We start from the raw sequence: 17,075 nt of genomic DNA, 5'->3' as shown, positions 1-17,075 counted from the left end.
GGACAGGATGAGGCAATCATTGAAGAAATAAAGAGAATTAACTGTTCTGATATGACAGAGAAAACTGGAATGCTTGGATTCTGGGAACGGTCACAACTGTTGATCTATAGGCGAGTGCATACAAATAAAGGATGGGAAGAGGGAATAATGTAATTTGCAGCTCATCTACTAAGGAAGGAAGCAGTACAAGGAGTACAGAAGGTGAATGATGAGTGCTTGAAGTCATGATCTAAGTACTCTAAACTGCTGACTTGGGTGGAGGATAAAGCTGGACCAGTGTCCATAGTCTCATTAATTAATGTGACCACGTGCTTTCGAAGCAAAGGGAAAAATTATGTTGAACACAATAAAGGGTGTAAAAACACCATGGATGTTCCAGGAATGAGGAGAGGGACAGCTGTCCTAATGGATTGGTATTGGGCCTTTGGATCTAGAGCATGTATCAAATTGCCCAGGAATTGGGGTGGAGTGTGCTCTTTGGTACACATACATGTTCCAGCATTGGTGATCCCACAAAGCGAACTGAAGATTGTATAGTTTCCAAAAGTAGATAATCACATGAGAAGAAGGTCAATAAACTCTGGCAGAAGAAGAGATCTAATTATTTCTCAGCAAAATCAAAAGCAGCTTTTGATGATATTCCTGATGAGCATAAATTGTTCAGTAAAACTGCAGTGTTATTCACATCTATGTTCATGCCTGGGATCCAAACTGCAGTAAATGTCAGATGGTTACAAATCACCAAATGGGAGCTGCTGCAAGTAATCAATGCTATTATAAAGGGATTTAATGCGATAAAAGAAGAGTTGAGGGCCATAAGGTTGATGACCCTCCAGAACAGGTATGTCTTCGACATAATTATAGCCATGGAAGGAGGTATTTGTGCCAAGATTGGGCCATCATGTTGCACATTCATACCATCCCATGACGGAGAGAATGGGACGTTGACAGAGGCCATATCGATGATGACAGATTTGTGCATTCAAATGGTAGACGAGACATCAGCCATTGAAGATGACAGTTGGTTTGCATTCCTGTTCACGTGTATACCTTATTGGTTGGGAAGTTTATTGAAGTTCCTTTGAGCTAATTTGGTGTTAATAATATTTGGATTCTGTGTGACAACGATAATCATTGGACAATGTAAGAAAACTGCCAAAATAGCAGTAGGAATGATGATTCTGATTGGCAAAAAAATTAGCCACGAGACAAGATGCTGACTGATGATGCCATCAGGGAATACAGAAAGGGCAGTATTGTGGCACCTGAGGGAACAAAATTCTGGTATCCAAAGGACCATAAGAAGTACGTGGGACGATGGGTCTACTTAACCCCGAATGGACAGTGTAATTACATGACCTGAAGTGTGGATGAACACATTAAAACAACGGGCACCCTGAGGGAGTGAAAAAGATATGGACACCAAAGAGAAATGTTTTCAAGAAAAAGTAAAACGGAGCAGACACACTTGAGGAGGTGGCTGAGGACTTGACCAGAGGGGGGAACATAGAGGAGCAGCTGTGTACATCTTCAGGCAATCCAGCCCCCCTAAGTCTCCTGTATTGGAGACATGAGATTATGCCGTGCCTGACACCAGCCATAATACCAATACCGCAGTGAGTGTTTGAAAGAAGATACCTGTTGAGACAACCTTACTGAATGTACCCTCAACATGATGATAACCTACAGGAAGAAAACCCTGAAGAAGTATAAAAAGAAGCCAAACAGGTGAATTGATAATGTCATAAAGAAATGTGCACAATGTCGCAAGATAAAGAATTATGACAATGTATGAGTCCTAGAGGACAAACAATGGCGCAAGAGGTCAAATGAATTATCGACGTAGACGAGAAGAAGACTACGCAGTAAATAAGATGTTTCTGGAAACAGAATTTCAACGCATGTACAGATGCTGAAACGCAGGGTAGATTAGGTCACCATAGAGGCCAGCTATAAGAAATACATAGAATGCAGGCGAATCCGCCATTGTACAGAGCTGGACATTGGTATCATGAAATAAGTAAGCCAGAAAACCATGAATGGAGATGGAAAGTTGTGTCGCAGCAGAATAGCAGGCTCATGGCGCTGTGTGGCGAGGCTGTTTGGCCCAAAGTCAAGACTGAAGAAATCATGGTCAGCTATCTATTCTGAAAATGAGCAAGAATGCAGAAGATGAATCCTCTCTTGTTAAGTTGCAAGAAAGAACGCCAAAGATGCCAAGTTTTAATTCATTTAGAGCATTTAAAACTTACAAAATGGATCAGATCGTACTCTCCAGTCACATGAGCCGAAGATGGAAATAGAGTTTGAACTTGGAGTCCCAGACATGATATTGAGTGCCCTCACTCCTGTGCATTCCCAAAGCGAGAATACTCTACAAGGCCAACTACAAAGACAATTTCATGATAGAAGGCATGGGTGATGAGAGATATGGGGCTAATTGGGTGGTGAGGTAGTATCATGTCCTATTTCCCTGCACCTGGGACTGAGCTTACGTGCTGCTAAATTGACCTAATGTTCCAGATATGGCACAAATGTGCCAACCAATTATATTAGTCCATATAACAAAGGACCTCATAGTTTGCAGGACCAATGAGAAACTATGTATTTAAACGTTTCTGAAATGACATGTTTTTAGAGGTAGGCATAAGTTGTCCACCTGATATTGGACAGCCAGTAACAATCCTAGCCCCTATACAATTGTATATATAGATGTTTCCCTTAACCAATCCCGAACCTCAATAGGTTTTTTTCACTATTGCCACTTAGTATGACGTCACTCTGACGCATTATCACTATAAGAATTGTATTTTTTGAGGAGATAATGGAGAGACTGAGTGTCCGTCCGTTGATGTTCGTTGTAACCTCCCTGTTTTGGATAATTGTCAATAAAACAGTACTTTGCCATCTTCCTGAGTTGGTTCCATTATTTGGACTCAGAATTACTCTGGTGTAATTCCATCCATTCCATATGCACATTCCTAAGGGCCATGAGCTCAAAGGACGTTTCCATAGAGAGCCAAATGGTGAACCAGATTGCCCAAGGGACATTTTGAAAGCAGGGGAGGCACACACTGGGAGCAGAGCATACTTGGCGTAACTACCCAGAGCTATCAATATTCCTACCTGAGTTGTGTCTTTATAAGACAAACCAAAGTGAGTATAATTACCCGGGTACATTTAGATGTATGTCCTGAGATCTAGTTAAATCCCTAATAGCAATTGAACATCTCTTGGGTTGAATCCTTAACAAGCTATACCCTAATGGGTACTAGGTGTGTAAGGAAAACTTTGTAGGAGCACATGCGCCAGAATAATTATTGTGGAGGACATTCTTAGACAGTAGCCAAATATGAATTAATTCTTGAGTTTTCAAAGGGCAAGTTATATCAGGATTTGTAACATGATGTACAATGTGATTCACAGATTGGCAGCAATTGATGGCTTTCTTGACCTATGAAAACCATACCTTAAATAAAAAGAGGGATGCTAAATAGTTGTATATCCCTTAAAGAGGAATGTTGGCAGGTTAGTTTATCCCCTTTACTGCTAAGGAAGTAATGTCAATTTAAATGACCAATGTCAGGTTGGGAGGCAGATGAATACATCATCCATAGCTTCTGCCTCTCCCGGCCCCAATACTGCAAAGGTGAGAGATGTTACTCACTGAGACAACCATTCCACCCTTATACTCTGCAGGTACAGCAGAACATGAAGACAATATGAGCTGGAGATGGCAAAAACATTCAAATTAACATTTTAACAGTAACAGCACATGCAATAGATACAAAGCATACATGCACTCCACATGAACAACACATACAATAGGTAATATTTGCATTTAGACATGAAGAACATTAAAAAAGGATCCACACACATGAATAACACTAACATTACCAATGTATAAGGTGAATGCAACATGAATGACACACAAATGTAGCTTGTTAACCCAAAAATAAGAGTGTAGTTGGGCAGCCATCTTCTTAAAAATTGAAGCTGCAGCATGCTTCTAAATGAGCAATGGCCTCATAGCCTCGGGAAACTCAAAAGGATTGTTGACAGGCAGATGAAATCAATCATCATACATAGTTATGGTCCCTCCTCACCCCAATAACACAATGGTGAGAGACGCTCTGCAGTAAGGCAACCAAATCGGCCTCATCTCAGATAGATACAGGAAGAAACAACCTGATGTGACTAAACATGGCCAGAGTAAGCAAACTCACTGTTAATTGACACACACACATAATAGACACAAATCAAATATGCACTCACCATGAAGAACCCAAGACATTAGGTCAATTGTGCATTTGTACACAAAGAATATCGCTTGCAACCCTATGGACACAAAAAACATAACATGAGCAATATATACTCTGAAATGCAACATGAACAATATGGTATACAGTCTATTAACATACAAGTGCGACAGTAGTGGGCAGCCATCTTTTTCAAAATGGAATTTGTAGCACGGATTGAAATGAATGAAAGGCTTTGAGGATACAGGGAAGCTCAAACTACTGAATTTACTGAAATACAGATCTGTGCAAGGCAGACGGTTTCTGCATGGTCCCTTCCAATGTTACGGACACACTAGAGAGTGCACGGACAGTTCAGGAAGGAACATGAGATAATATTTCCCAAGGCATAAGACATATTTCTCTTAGATTAGTTGAGGAAAAAATAGCCTTTGAAGGCCAGTTGCCGACTAATTATAAGATAAAACTTTATAAGAAACAGAGTGACCAAGTCCCCAGTGTTTAGAAAAGTGATTACACTCCTGTTCATAATAGCTAAAATCCTAGTAAATACAAGGTGGAATAATTTACAACACAGTCCTCTAAGAAGTGACTTATAATTCGAAGACACTGCCTATTCTTTAGCTTCACACATGGACAAACACCTGCCCCGTCTGCCGACCATTTCTCAAGAACCAAGGCGCTTAGCAATGTTGATTACAAAGAAGTTACTCTGGCAGGCGGCCAAGTAATAAGGGATAGTATCTTATTTAATTGGAAGAAAGCAGTGCCTGTGTTTCTCTCCCTATATTCCAGTTTTGGTTCATGCATTTATGGCCTATCAATTGTTCAGGTTTGGTAAGGTAGATGGCAACTAATAAGAAACTCTCAATGCTATGCTATCCAGTACAGGTTGCATTAGCCTATGAATTCCTATAGAGATGCCATGTATTCTCTATTATCAATTTAGAGGTGGTCTCAGGTGGAGCCATCAGATAGTTGTAACCAATGAGAAGACTAACCCCTATATCTACCATATATATATACAATTCCCCTAACCAATCCCCGTTTCGCTGAGGTTTTTGTAACTAAGATTGTAATATGACGTCAGTTATGATATATTTTTGGCTTATAACCCCTTGTTGTGCCTGAGAAAGGCTAAGAGTGTTTGAGACTTGTGTGCTTATAGGCTGTCCATGCTTTATGTGGATTGTTAATAAGCCAGGTTTTGCCATTTACTTTGACTATTTCCATTATTGGGTGCAGGATTACCCGGCCTACCAGTACCACTTGTGCTGGGGTTTTCAAGTCCATCTTTATAGGCTGAATCCATAGAAATACATATTGCCATGGTTACAGAGGAATAAGGGAGAATTGGAACTGTGGAATGAAGGCACAAGATAATAATTCCCAAGACGCAAGAAGTCTACTTACAGATTAATTAAAGGGTTTTAAGAATGTTACCAGTCTTTGTTAACCAGGTGCAGTAACACAGTAAGCCAATAGACTCCATGAAGCATATCTCAAGAGTGTCGATGGTGGCAACAGAAAACATGGCACACACATTAATATTAGCTAAAACCTCAATTTATAGTAGGTAATTCAATTTCATACACATTCCTTTATCATGTGACCCATAATTGGAGAACACAGACTATTCATTAGAAACCAACACAGATAGGACACCTGCAGCACTCTCTAAACACACACATAGACACAAGGACAAGTACAAAGGGATTGCCCAGTCTCATGGCCTATGAATGAAAGATTGTAACTTTTAATTGAGGAAGGACAGTCCATGGGCCTCTCTCACCCTACTCTTCATTTGGCTCATATCCTGTCGACCTGTCAAGTGTCCAAGGTTGGTGTGAAGGGTCAGCAATGCAAGGTGGACAACTGTTCAAAACTTGCCATTTTATTTGAACAGACATTAAATCAACATGCCTCACTGTCCCTACTCTGATCAGGGTTTCCCTACCCAACCAAACTAAAGGGAAACAATCTAACAAGTCTGATCCTCACACTAAACATCAAAAACATTTCAAATTAACATCGATACATTCACATTGTTATGATAATCTTTTAACAACATGGGTGAACTCACTTCCCCAGGATTCAAGGTGCACTCAGCTTCAATGTTAATCGAAATAGTGTATGCAATTCCAGATAGGTAGCAACATCTTAGTTCAGTTCTTAAAGTCTCAATAGTAAGGTATTGATCAGTCAACCACACTTTCAACAACAACAAAAGTCTTCTTCTTGGTACAATATATGATTTTCACTTTCTCAGAATGGCATCAATGTTATTCTCTTGTACAATGCCCCTTTACCTCTTCCAGTTATCCAAGAAGACTAGACACAGTTCAAAAGGAAGACAAACAACTTCTAGAATGTTTTTGGAACAGACGTCTTGTTTAACAGTGATTAATCATCTATTCAGATTAGGATTCACAATAGGTATATTTGTCAGGATGACTTCCCAGTTCTGCTGCTTCTACTTCAACAACTACACTTCTGTTGAAGTTTACAATGAGGATATTCTCCTTGCAATTGTACGATCGGACCAAAAAAAAAATGTCTGACCTCACAAAAAGTTTGAAAAATGCTACCACCAAAGGTTCCAACACCAAAAGGTCGAACCTTTGTTGGTAGCATTGTAGGTAAGTATAAAAAAGCGACTGCAGGGGCTTAGGGGGTGACCCCCACAACTCCCCGCTCACTATACTGTGTGTTATAGTGAGCGGGGTGTTGCGGGGGACACTCCCGCAGCACACCCGAAAACAAAAAAAAAGAAAAAAAAGAAAACAGGGGCTGCAGGGGTTTCCCCCGCAACACCCGCTCACTATACTCTGTGGTATAGTGAGCGGGGATTGCAGGGATACACCCCTGCAGCTCCCCAAAAAAAATAAAAAAAGAAAAGGACCCTGTGGCGCCGGTTCCTGATCACGGAAGTGAAAGGGAACTGGTGCCGCAGGGACTCAGCGAGTACAAAAGGTAAGTAGGGTTTGTTTATGTAAGGGGTGCAGGGCGGTGTGTTGAGGGTGTGGGTGGGGGAGTGTTGTGGGTGTGAGTATGTAGGGGTTTTGAATGCGTGTTCGCATGGGAAATGTGCAAACCTTTTGTGGTTCGCACATTTCTCATGCAAACTTTTCTGTCGCTGACTTTTCCGCAATGGAAAAATCACGCAGATCCATTCTCCTTTGCCTTACAACATTCCACTTCATTTGAACTACTGAAGTCTTGCATCTACTGACAACAACAGCTTCAGTACAGACATGCTTTGACTAGACTCACTTCAAGGCACTGCAAAACCTTTAACCAGGCAATACACTGTTCCTCTGAATATCTCTCTTCAAGAGGGGTTACCCTTTGGCCTCCCTAGCCAAACCCACTAACTGATTCCTATTCCTAGTTGGTTTTGTAAACTGAGATCATGTTATGACATCATTGATGACACACTTATAGTATTTAAGCAAGCAATGAGATTTGAATGCTTGTATACTGTCTCGGGTTTGTTTTGTTGATAATATAGCTCCGTTTTACATTGCACTGTGTCTACACCATCATTGAGTTTGGTTCGGACTGACTCTTATTCCTCTTGGTCTATTTGGGATTTTGAGACCACTTTAACATATTGTAGCAGAAGAGGGTTGGCTTAGCGTGTTGGACTGTTGTGGGGTCTCCGCTGTGTCCCCGAGGACTGCAGAGACGACCTGTAGAGAACGGGATCAAGTGCAACAGAAAAGGGTCAACAGGCACCCCCTTTGAAGAGAAGTCCTGTCGGATACTCTCATGCCACCCCGTAGGGCGTGCAGGGTAGCAGGCTGACAGGGGAGACTCAATGCTAAAGACCTTCAGCAGATCCATGTAGGTATGACATAGGCATGGCAAAACCAGTGAGGGGATATTTTGTATATTGTGAGTTTGTGAGTAGAAATAAGACAGTGAAAAAGAGATCTCTTCTGGCAATGGTTGGAAAGGATCATGTGATAAGCCTCGTTATGGGCAGAAATATAATAGACATATCCCTCCCAGAGAATGAGAAGACACATTTATTGTAGTTTATTGGTATAGTGATTGCTGGCACCAGCCTCATGTTCTAAAATAACTTAGGCCCTTTAGAAGTGGATGTTTGTGTATTTGTGGAGGACGTAAAGTGGCAGTGTGAACCGAGGAGCGTGGTACGGTGTGGGAGCAGTGAGGTGGGACTGCTCGGAGCATGAGTGACATTTGTGGTGCCGATCATAAGAACTGAGTGACGCAGGAAGCATAGTCATAGAGAGAGATGCAGGTGTGTTAATTTGGGGGGAAGTCTTGTTGGGACGTTTGTGTAGAGGAGGAAAAAAGGTGAGTGGAAATTGAGCCAGAGTTCGATGATTATTTGTGAACCATTATAATGGGGGACACTCCAAACATTATTTATGTGAGGCATTACCCTGATATAAGGACAACACTGTCAAATACCACACAGAAAGTGTTAAAGACACAGCGGACAAGATGTTTTTTGCCCTGGCCACAATAAGGCACTCATTCAAAGGCACTACTGCAACACATGTGCACCAATGTACATGCCACTTATAAGCAAAAACAGTTACAGAATAGGATAGGTATACTTGAGTCATGGAAAATGTTCAGAGAAGACACAGTGGAGACAAATATGAAGGACTGGATGCTTATCCAGCAGGACAAAGGGTGTATGATGCTCACGGCTCCTCCCCCACCTCTCCAGAGCAGTGATCCATCCTCAACTTCACAGGGATTATAACCATGACTAGTATTAAAAGCATCAGCAGGGTATACTAATCCCATATATGCACCTCCCACATATAGCAGTTAAGACATTATAAGTGGAGAGAAAATAAGAAAGTAACGACAAGTGTTCACCCACGTAGAATATGACGAACGTTGCGAGTTGCAAGCGAGGTTAACGGAAGCCGAGGAAGAGGTTCACAGATAGAGAAGTAGGCAAGACGACAGGCTTGAGACAGCATTGGTACCAAATAAATGGGTAGGACAGCAAATAATGCTTTAACTGGATGAAAATGGCATTGATGATTCTAAAGAGAAGACAAGGGAAGCTAGAGAAAGAAGAAGAGAAAAGAGTGGAGGAGGAAAGAGTGAAGAAGAGAAAACAGAGAAGGGAGAGACAAAGGGAAAAGAAGAAAAGAGGACAGATGAGAGAAAGACAGAGAAAGAGAAAAGAAACAGAAAGAGAGAGAAAGGGCAAGTAAATGTATTATTATTATAATTGGTTATTTAAAAAGGCAGTTAATACCAAAGAAGTTTCTAAGCACGGTCCCAGGATTCGAACCTGTGTTTCTCTGCGTCGTCTTGCTTCCAAGATGGGCGCATTGCCACTGAACTATACTACCTGTGTCAAAGAAAGAGAGAAACAGCGAGGTGAAGAAAGGAAAAGGGAGAGGTGCTTAGATGGGCGCTGCAAGGAAGCTGATGACTTTATGAGCAGACATCCATTATCCGATAAAGGGGAAGAAGGTGTTATGCGAACAAGAAGTTATAGTCTAGAAAGGAACAGAAGGGATGGCATTGGTGCAAGAGGAAGTTTGAGAAGAGACCAGCAAGAGAAAGGCAGGCACAAAAAGGAAGAAGTGATGAGTGGGATATATAGAACAGATCTTCTTAGCAGACTAGACTTTGAGGACATAAAGGATGAGGAAGATGATGAAATATCGTCAGAACAGGAAGATGAAAAAGAGAGTGAGGAAGAGAAAGCCGAATGAGCACCGTCCAGGGGCACATGTGTGGGGAGAGAGGTAGCTTGGTCGGACTTAGAGGAACCTGCGATGAGGCCAGAACCCATTGAATATCCACAATGCCTGAAGGTGCATGTAAACAGTTTAGAAGGGAGGACACCATATGCGAATAGACTGAGAAATCTACCAGGGCGGAAGAGAGTTTGCATGACAGACATGATGACAAAGGTAAAGGGTACAGATGCGGTGGAATGGGGCACCGGGCTAACACAAATCCCCTTATTAGAGAAAGGGAGAGGACTAGCACAATATATCCCAAGGCCACAGACAGATAAAAATAACTTGATTTTTAAATTAGCATCACTCAAAGCAGGGGCAGGGAAGTTGATTTATGAGTTGGAAAAAATTACAGCTAGTATGACATTAGCAGTAGGTGACATAACAAGTCTGTTTGCTGCCATATTAGGAGAGCAATCAGAGGCCATCTGGAAATGGGCAGGGTATCCTGTGGTGACCGCACAAAACAAAAGACATGACATGGCACCTTTTAATAATTGTAGGGCAGATGCCTGGAAGGCACTTAGAATACAATACCCAGAAACATCAGATATGGGTGAAATCATGACATGGAAAATGGGCAAGAGGAAGACCCTGCTGCATATATCCAGGACATTCAAGAGAAGTGGAATCTTGAGACAAGAGAATCATGGGACAAAAATATCACTATTTTCATATCACATTTTGAGTCAGGGACTCCCTGAAGAGCTACAGAGGCAATTAAAGAAAAATGGGGGGGGGAGGTTGAGGCACAACCATGGCCCAAGATACAATAGAATATTGTTCATCGTTGTAGATTGAAAGAAGAGAAGGACAGAAAGGAAGTTGAGGAAAGAAAAATAGAAGAAGCAACATTAGTGCAAAAAGAAATTATTGAAATTGACAATGGAAGGAGCTATGTTGATGAGCGTGGGAGTAGACAATGCCATGCAGGAAGGTCCACAAGCACAACCGGGACCAAATGGCAACTTTTCAGGAAGAGGGGAGTATCATTATTGTCCCAGGGAAAGGGTTTGCGCCCAGAGGCATAGGGTTTTTGATTTTAAGCTCCACGAGGAGGGTATAAAGGAGGGCAACTACGATTACTAGGACCACCACAACAGTGTTGGATCTGTGGTAAAATGGGGCACATTTTTCTTGTTTGCAGAAGTAGGGGAGGAATACAACAGAATTGGCAACCAGGAAACACAAGAGGGGACCAACCTACCCCAACCATATAGTGCCCAACCACCAGCATATTATTCCCAAGATCACATGCAGTATCAGACATCAGTGCCACAAATGCAGCAGATGCAACAGAAGATCCCACCTCAGACACAGCAAGCACCAATGCAGGCACAGGCACCAGCACAATAGAAGGCAGTGATGCTATGGAATGCAAACATATTGCCACAGACACCTACTATAGCGGGTGTGACAGTAATTTATAATTATTCATTATAGTTGGTTATGTGTAACGCGCTTAATACCAAAGAGGTGTCTAAGCACCGACCTGGAATTCAAACCTGTATTGCTCTGTGTCATCTTGCTTCCAAGATGAGTGTGTTATCCCTGAGCTATTATACCCGTGTCAATAGTCAGAGGGAATCCTTTTACAATTACAGGGCTTGAGATGGACCGACAATAGGATGACTTGCAGAAAGACTTGAGGTGTACCATCCTTTTGATTACACCGGACCCACAAGAGGAACCAAAGTTTGCTACTCGATCCTGTGTTACAGAGAGGAAATTCCCAATATCAGGTATTTCCATGGACGCGCAAGGTTTTTGGGGCAACAGCAATGTTTCCATTTACAGATAACTTACCCATAACCATAGGAGAACATGAAATGTCACTGCTGTTGTTATATTCTCGCAAGAGGCCAGTTAACATATTGGGGATAGACTTAATGAGTAAATTAAACATGACCATATCATTTACTGAAAAGGGGATAATATGTTCTACCGCAGGCATCCATTTTGTGAATGCACAAGAATTCATAACAGTATTTTATGGTCAGAAAGCACAGAGAGGAGTACCACTAGACCTGGATGTACACATGTGGTTAGCATTGCTTCCAAGTATACAGGACGAACTATTGAGGGTCCTGAAGAGTTTTTGTTTCCACCAGAAATACCCACGAACGTGGCGGAAAGGCAGATAATTACAATTGAGGTAGAAGTAGCCATAACAAGAGTGGATAGGGTAATTTTGCATGGAGTAGACAACAAAGGGGTAAATTGACGCATAATAATAGCAATTGACTCGGTACATAGATTGACTTGACCAATGAAGAATTGTTTACAGATGAGGACTCTGATGATGAAGTGATGTTTAGCATCAGTCTCACACATCAGTTAAACATTGAGAACAGAGATATACCCCAGAGAATGTCATTAGTGAGGAAAGTACCATCCTTGCTTCAAGAAGATTTGGCACCTTTACCAGGCTCACTATGGACCAACAGTCCATATGATGTTGGTTTATTAAAAGGAGCAGAAGCAGTTCAAATTAAACTAAAGAATGGAGCCATTCTACCACGAGTAAAACAGTATCTAATGTCAAAGGAAGCTAACAAGTGCATCTATGACACTATTACCGTTTTAGTGCGACAGGGATATTAGTGCCTTCAGAATGCCATGAAACACAGCAGTATACACGATTAAAAAGGAGGGTCTTCAAGATTTATATAGGATCTATGCCCTTTGAATAATATTATTGAGGCAGAATTTCCATTATTGCCAAATCCAGCCACAATATTAAGTAACATCCCATTTAATGCTAAATATTTTACAGTGACAGTTTTAAAGAATGCCTTCTTTTCAATTCCCTTGCATCAAGATTCTCAATATTTGACCGGGTTCACCTATCACAGAGTTTGATTGCAACATTCCCTTTTACCCAAGGCGTATGGTGAATCACCCTCAGCCTTCAACAGGGTGCTGCAGATGGACTTAGGAAATGTACAGATTGACAGTGCGGTCATCCAATATGTAGATGTATATTAGTGTGTAGAATCACAGAGGCATCATGCAAGAAAGACTCAGTGAAACTGATGATAGTATAGGCAGAAAAAGGGTAAAAAGTGGAGAAAGAAAAATTACAATATTGTCAGGAGAAGGTCCTATACATAGGTCAGCTAATATCAAAAGAAGGGAGGAAGGTAACACCTGAAAGATCAGAAGCCATCACCAAAAAATGCAGGCCAGAGACAGTGAATGAATTACAGCAATCTCTTGGCTTTTACAATTATTTTAGGGCATGGGTCTTTGACTATAGCATACATATCTGGCCACTTTTAGGAGTACTGAAAGAAGTGCAGCAAGACAAAAGAGAAATAGCCTGGGCACGTGAGATGATAGATGCTTTTGATGAGTTGAAGCTAGCAATTATCACAGCTCCATTGTTATGGATCCCTGATAACAATGAAGACTTTCTTTTTGTTTCTCTATTCAAATTGTGTAGTGATGATGGCTGATAGAAAACTACTATGGGATACAAACCATTAAAATTCTACAGTGGGATATTAGATCTTGTAATAAGAGGCCAATACCCATGTGAGTACGCATTGGCTGCAGCAGCTTGTGCAATAGAGAAATCTGGCAACATAACTATGGGCTGCTCAGTTACTTTATATGTTGAACATGCTCTTTCCACCATCCTTGAAAAGCCCAAAAGTTTACTGACTACACAGAGAGCTTCTGGCTATGAGTTGATTATATTGAATCGATCAATCAAAATTGTTAGGTGTCTAGTAGTGAACCCAGCTAAATTCATAGCTGGACCAGTGATAGAGGGAGATTATGTGCATGATTGTATTACCTATACTGATTATTATTATGGTGTACCCCATGTCAAGGAAAATGGCGGATGAGGGATGATAACTCTCTTCATTGACGGGTCATCATCGATAGATCAGAACACTGGTGAGAGGCATAGTGGAACAGCAGTGGTAAAGGTAGGATAGAATGACAGCTTTGAGATGGTAACAAGCACAAGATTGCCAGCACATTTTTCAGCACAAGCAGCAGAGTTGGTAGGATTGATTTTGGCACTTGAAGCGCATGACGATGAGGCGATAATGGTGTATTCCGACTCTGCCTTTGTGACATCAACAGTACACTCAGCACTCTCACGTTGGAAAAGGAGGGGATTGCTGCATGCAGATAGCACAACAGTACAGCATGCACCATTATTAGACAGGCTCATAGAAGCACTTAAACTTTCATTGGCTATCACCGTAGTAAAGTGTGCAGTGCATACCAGAGTTGCAGACATGGTTTCCGGTGCCAACAAGGTCGCTGAACTGGAAGAAAAAAGGTTGGGCATATATCTCAGAATATCTGATATTGCAACTGTGCCCAACAAATATACATGTGCATGCATCATGTTACCCATAGCACAAATTATCAAGTTGCAGATGAGGGCACGACCAGAACAGCAGGATTTATGGATGAGGAAGGGGTGCTCATTGTCCCCCACAGAAGCAATGTGGTGGCAGGACAGCACCGGGAAACCTGTTTTACCCTTAGGACTGCTTACAGTAGCACTTGAATGGTTGCACTATCCAGCACACACAACAAGGGAATATCTTGCAGTACTGATTTCCGAGGAGTGTTTTTTCCCTAATTTAAGTGAGCACATTGCAGGTTTTATTATTAACTGTTAAGTGTTTCAAAGATTTACTGCTGGCCATCCTTTGAGAATGGTGCGAGGAGCAATACCGCATTTTACTGGACAATTTCAGAATTTGCAGATTGACTATGTAGATATGATCCAGATTTGTAATGGCTACAGGTATAGTAATTGTGTGCCCTTTTTCCCACTGGATCGAAGCCGGTCCATGCACAGATCCAGATGCCCCATCCACTGCAAAGCTCCTCGTACATGAGGTAATTCCAAGGTAGGGACTGTGCAAGTGCTGCATTTCGACAATGGATCACACTTTGTAAATGAGTTGTTTGAGCACATCTCTATCCTCTTGCAGCATAAATTCTCATTGGCCTTTCATCCACAAGCAAACAGCATTTGCAAGCACCTCATAAAAGAATAAATTGCCAAACTAAAGGAGACTCTGAAAAGGTGTTGGTTGCATTGCCTTCCTTTAGCCTTATTTACCTTCGGTAATCAGCCAGGCTCTGACCATTGCCTGAGTCCACAAGAGCTGGTGATTGTACACTGAATGCATACTCCCATTGCTCCTCCCACACAGGCTCACACAGACTCTGAGAGCGCTGCATTTGTTGTAGGGAAGGAAATGCATGACTATCTGACAGCTGTGATGTAATCTCTTAAATGTATGTCTCAACAGGTGGAGACAGCACAGGAGGGCTCGAAAAGCACAAATGAAACACATAAACAAACTGATCCAGACAAATTGTTGAAACCCCTTTTGTTGTATCCAGAAGACACAGTGATGAGCCGTAACTGCGTATGGAAGTGCTGAAGCCCTGTTTTCAAGGACCTTACTTTGTGGAAGCTGTCACCTAATCTGCGGTCAAGATTGAAGGCAGACGAGTATGGATCCATCTCAGTGACGTGGAACTGTATCGAGATGAAACCCCCTGTCCACAATTACTGAGCACGAAGGTGAAGAAGATGCATGAAGATTCATCATGATGCCAGACAAGATCTATGACCAGAGTGGATCAGCAGCAGAAAAGAACATAAACGTAGAGACCCAATTGTACAAGTGTTTTCCAAAAAATGGTGTTTGACGAACATCCAAAACCTATTTTTCTTTCAAATAAGGGCCCTCTTCTTTGGTCATCATGTGTCTGAAAGTATATGTATGGTTCGTCTTACTAAATATTTTTGAAAAAGCATTCAGAGTGTATAAGAAGAGAATTTTTTTTTTTAGGTTTTGAGGACACTTTCAGTGTGGACATTTATTTTTGTATGATAAAAAGATTTTCCTATGACATGATGCAACTGTTTGCTAATGTAAAAGATTATTTTTTGTTGCCCAGACAAGTACCCATTTTAACATTAAAGTCCAGAAAAAAATAGCTATTATGATCGTAGCAGCATTTTACTCCTCTGTGTGTTTATATTTTATTTATTGTTTCACAGTGCAGCACTAAAGCATGTACAGCAAGGCAGAACCAACCTTCCATCTTCTTTATGATGTTATCACTTGTATAATGCGTATAGAGCAATACCAAATGAAACAACCCTTGGTAAACATCTAGAACATAGCACTCCAGGGAGAAGGGGAAAAAAGTGTACTCGATGATCAGCACTTTACAGGACAACATTTTGGTAATATTGCTCATGTCTGAATAATATTTGGTAAAGACAGACAAATGAAACAAGTAGGGCGAGAGACATCTGATGAGAGCTTTTTTGTGTGTTCCCTCATCCCCTATGCCATGGTTGCTTCCAAAATATTTATAGACACCAAAGCAGCTGCACAGGAAGTGGACTGCCTAACACATCTAGCATCATGCATGACCAGAGGGCAATTTCAGTGCAGGAGTGCCTCCATGCATTGGGTAACAAAGAAAGATTCTGCATGTGAGTATAATTTCATAAAAGAAGTGTCCATGATGAGAAATGTTGAAAACAGCATGAGGTAATGTGTTACATTTTGTTAGGTCCGAAAAGAGGGGAATAATAACATAAGACCACCAATTTTTGCAATGCACTGACAAACATGGAAGGGATATTGGGAGACTAGCCAGTTACAATCGGAGGACAGACCATTTACCACAGAAGGCTTGGTCGGAGGACTTATCGCCTGCAAAAAAGAGGTGCATGTAGAGCAACCACAAGTGGTTGTGAAAAAGGTAAATGAGTGCCTCACAGTGTGGGCAAAATACACTAAAAAGCTAACGTGGGTAGAGGATTTAGCAGGCCCACTACACATAGTACACTTGAAGAATGTCACCCTATTCATAAGAAATACAGGCACAGTGAAACTAGGTGAAAACAAAGGGGGCAAACACATTTTCGATATGCCTGGAATGAAAGTAGGCCCTGTGGTATTAATGGACCATTATTGGGCATGTCGTTCCAGAGAGTACGTGCAGCTCACACTGAATTGGGGCGTCATGTGCTCCCTAGTGGTAATAAATGCACCATCCT

The 17,075-nt window shown here is 41.5% G+C and overlaps 1 long non-coding RNA gene across 1 annotated transcript in view; it reads left to right on the top strand.

Moving 5' to 3' along the window:
* Window positions 1-15,807, top strand: part of LOC138512956 (uncharacterized) — a 115,479-nt gene extending 99,672 nt beyond the window's left edge. The window contains exon 3 of the long non-coding RNA XR_011281632.1: window positions 15,301-15,807. This is a non-coding gene — a long non-coding RNA (uncharacterized lncRNA). The remainder of the gene's footprint in view (window positions 1-15,300) is intronic.
* The last annotated feature ends 1,268 nt before the right edge of the window (window positions 15,808-17,075 follow it).

Source organism: Ambystoma mexicanum, chromosome 12 (assembly GCF_040938575.1).
Source record: "Ambystoma mexicanum isolate Mex_15411 chromosome 12, UKY_AmexF1_1, whole genome shotgun sequence".
NCBI classification, from domain to species: Eukaryota; Metazoa; Chordata; class Amphibia; order Caudata; family Ambystomatidae; genus Ambystoma; species Ambystoma mexicanum.
The sequence above is the reverse complement of the archived record's forward strand: the minus strand, read 5'-3'. Positions and strand labels throughout refer to the sequence as shown.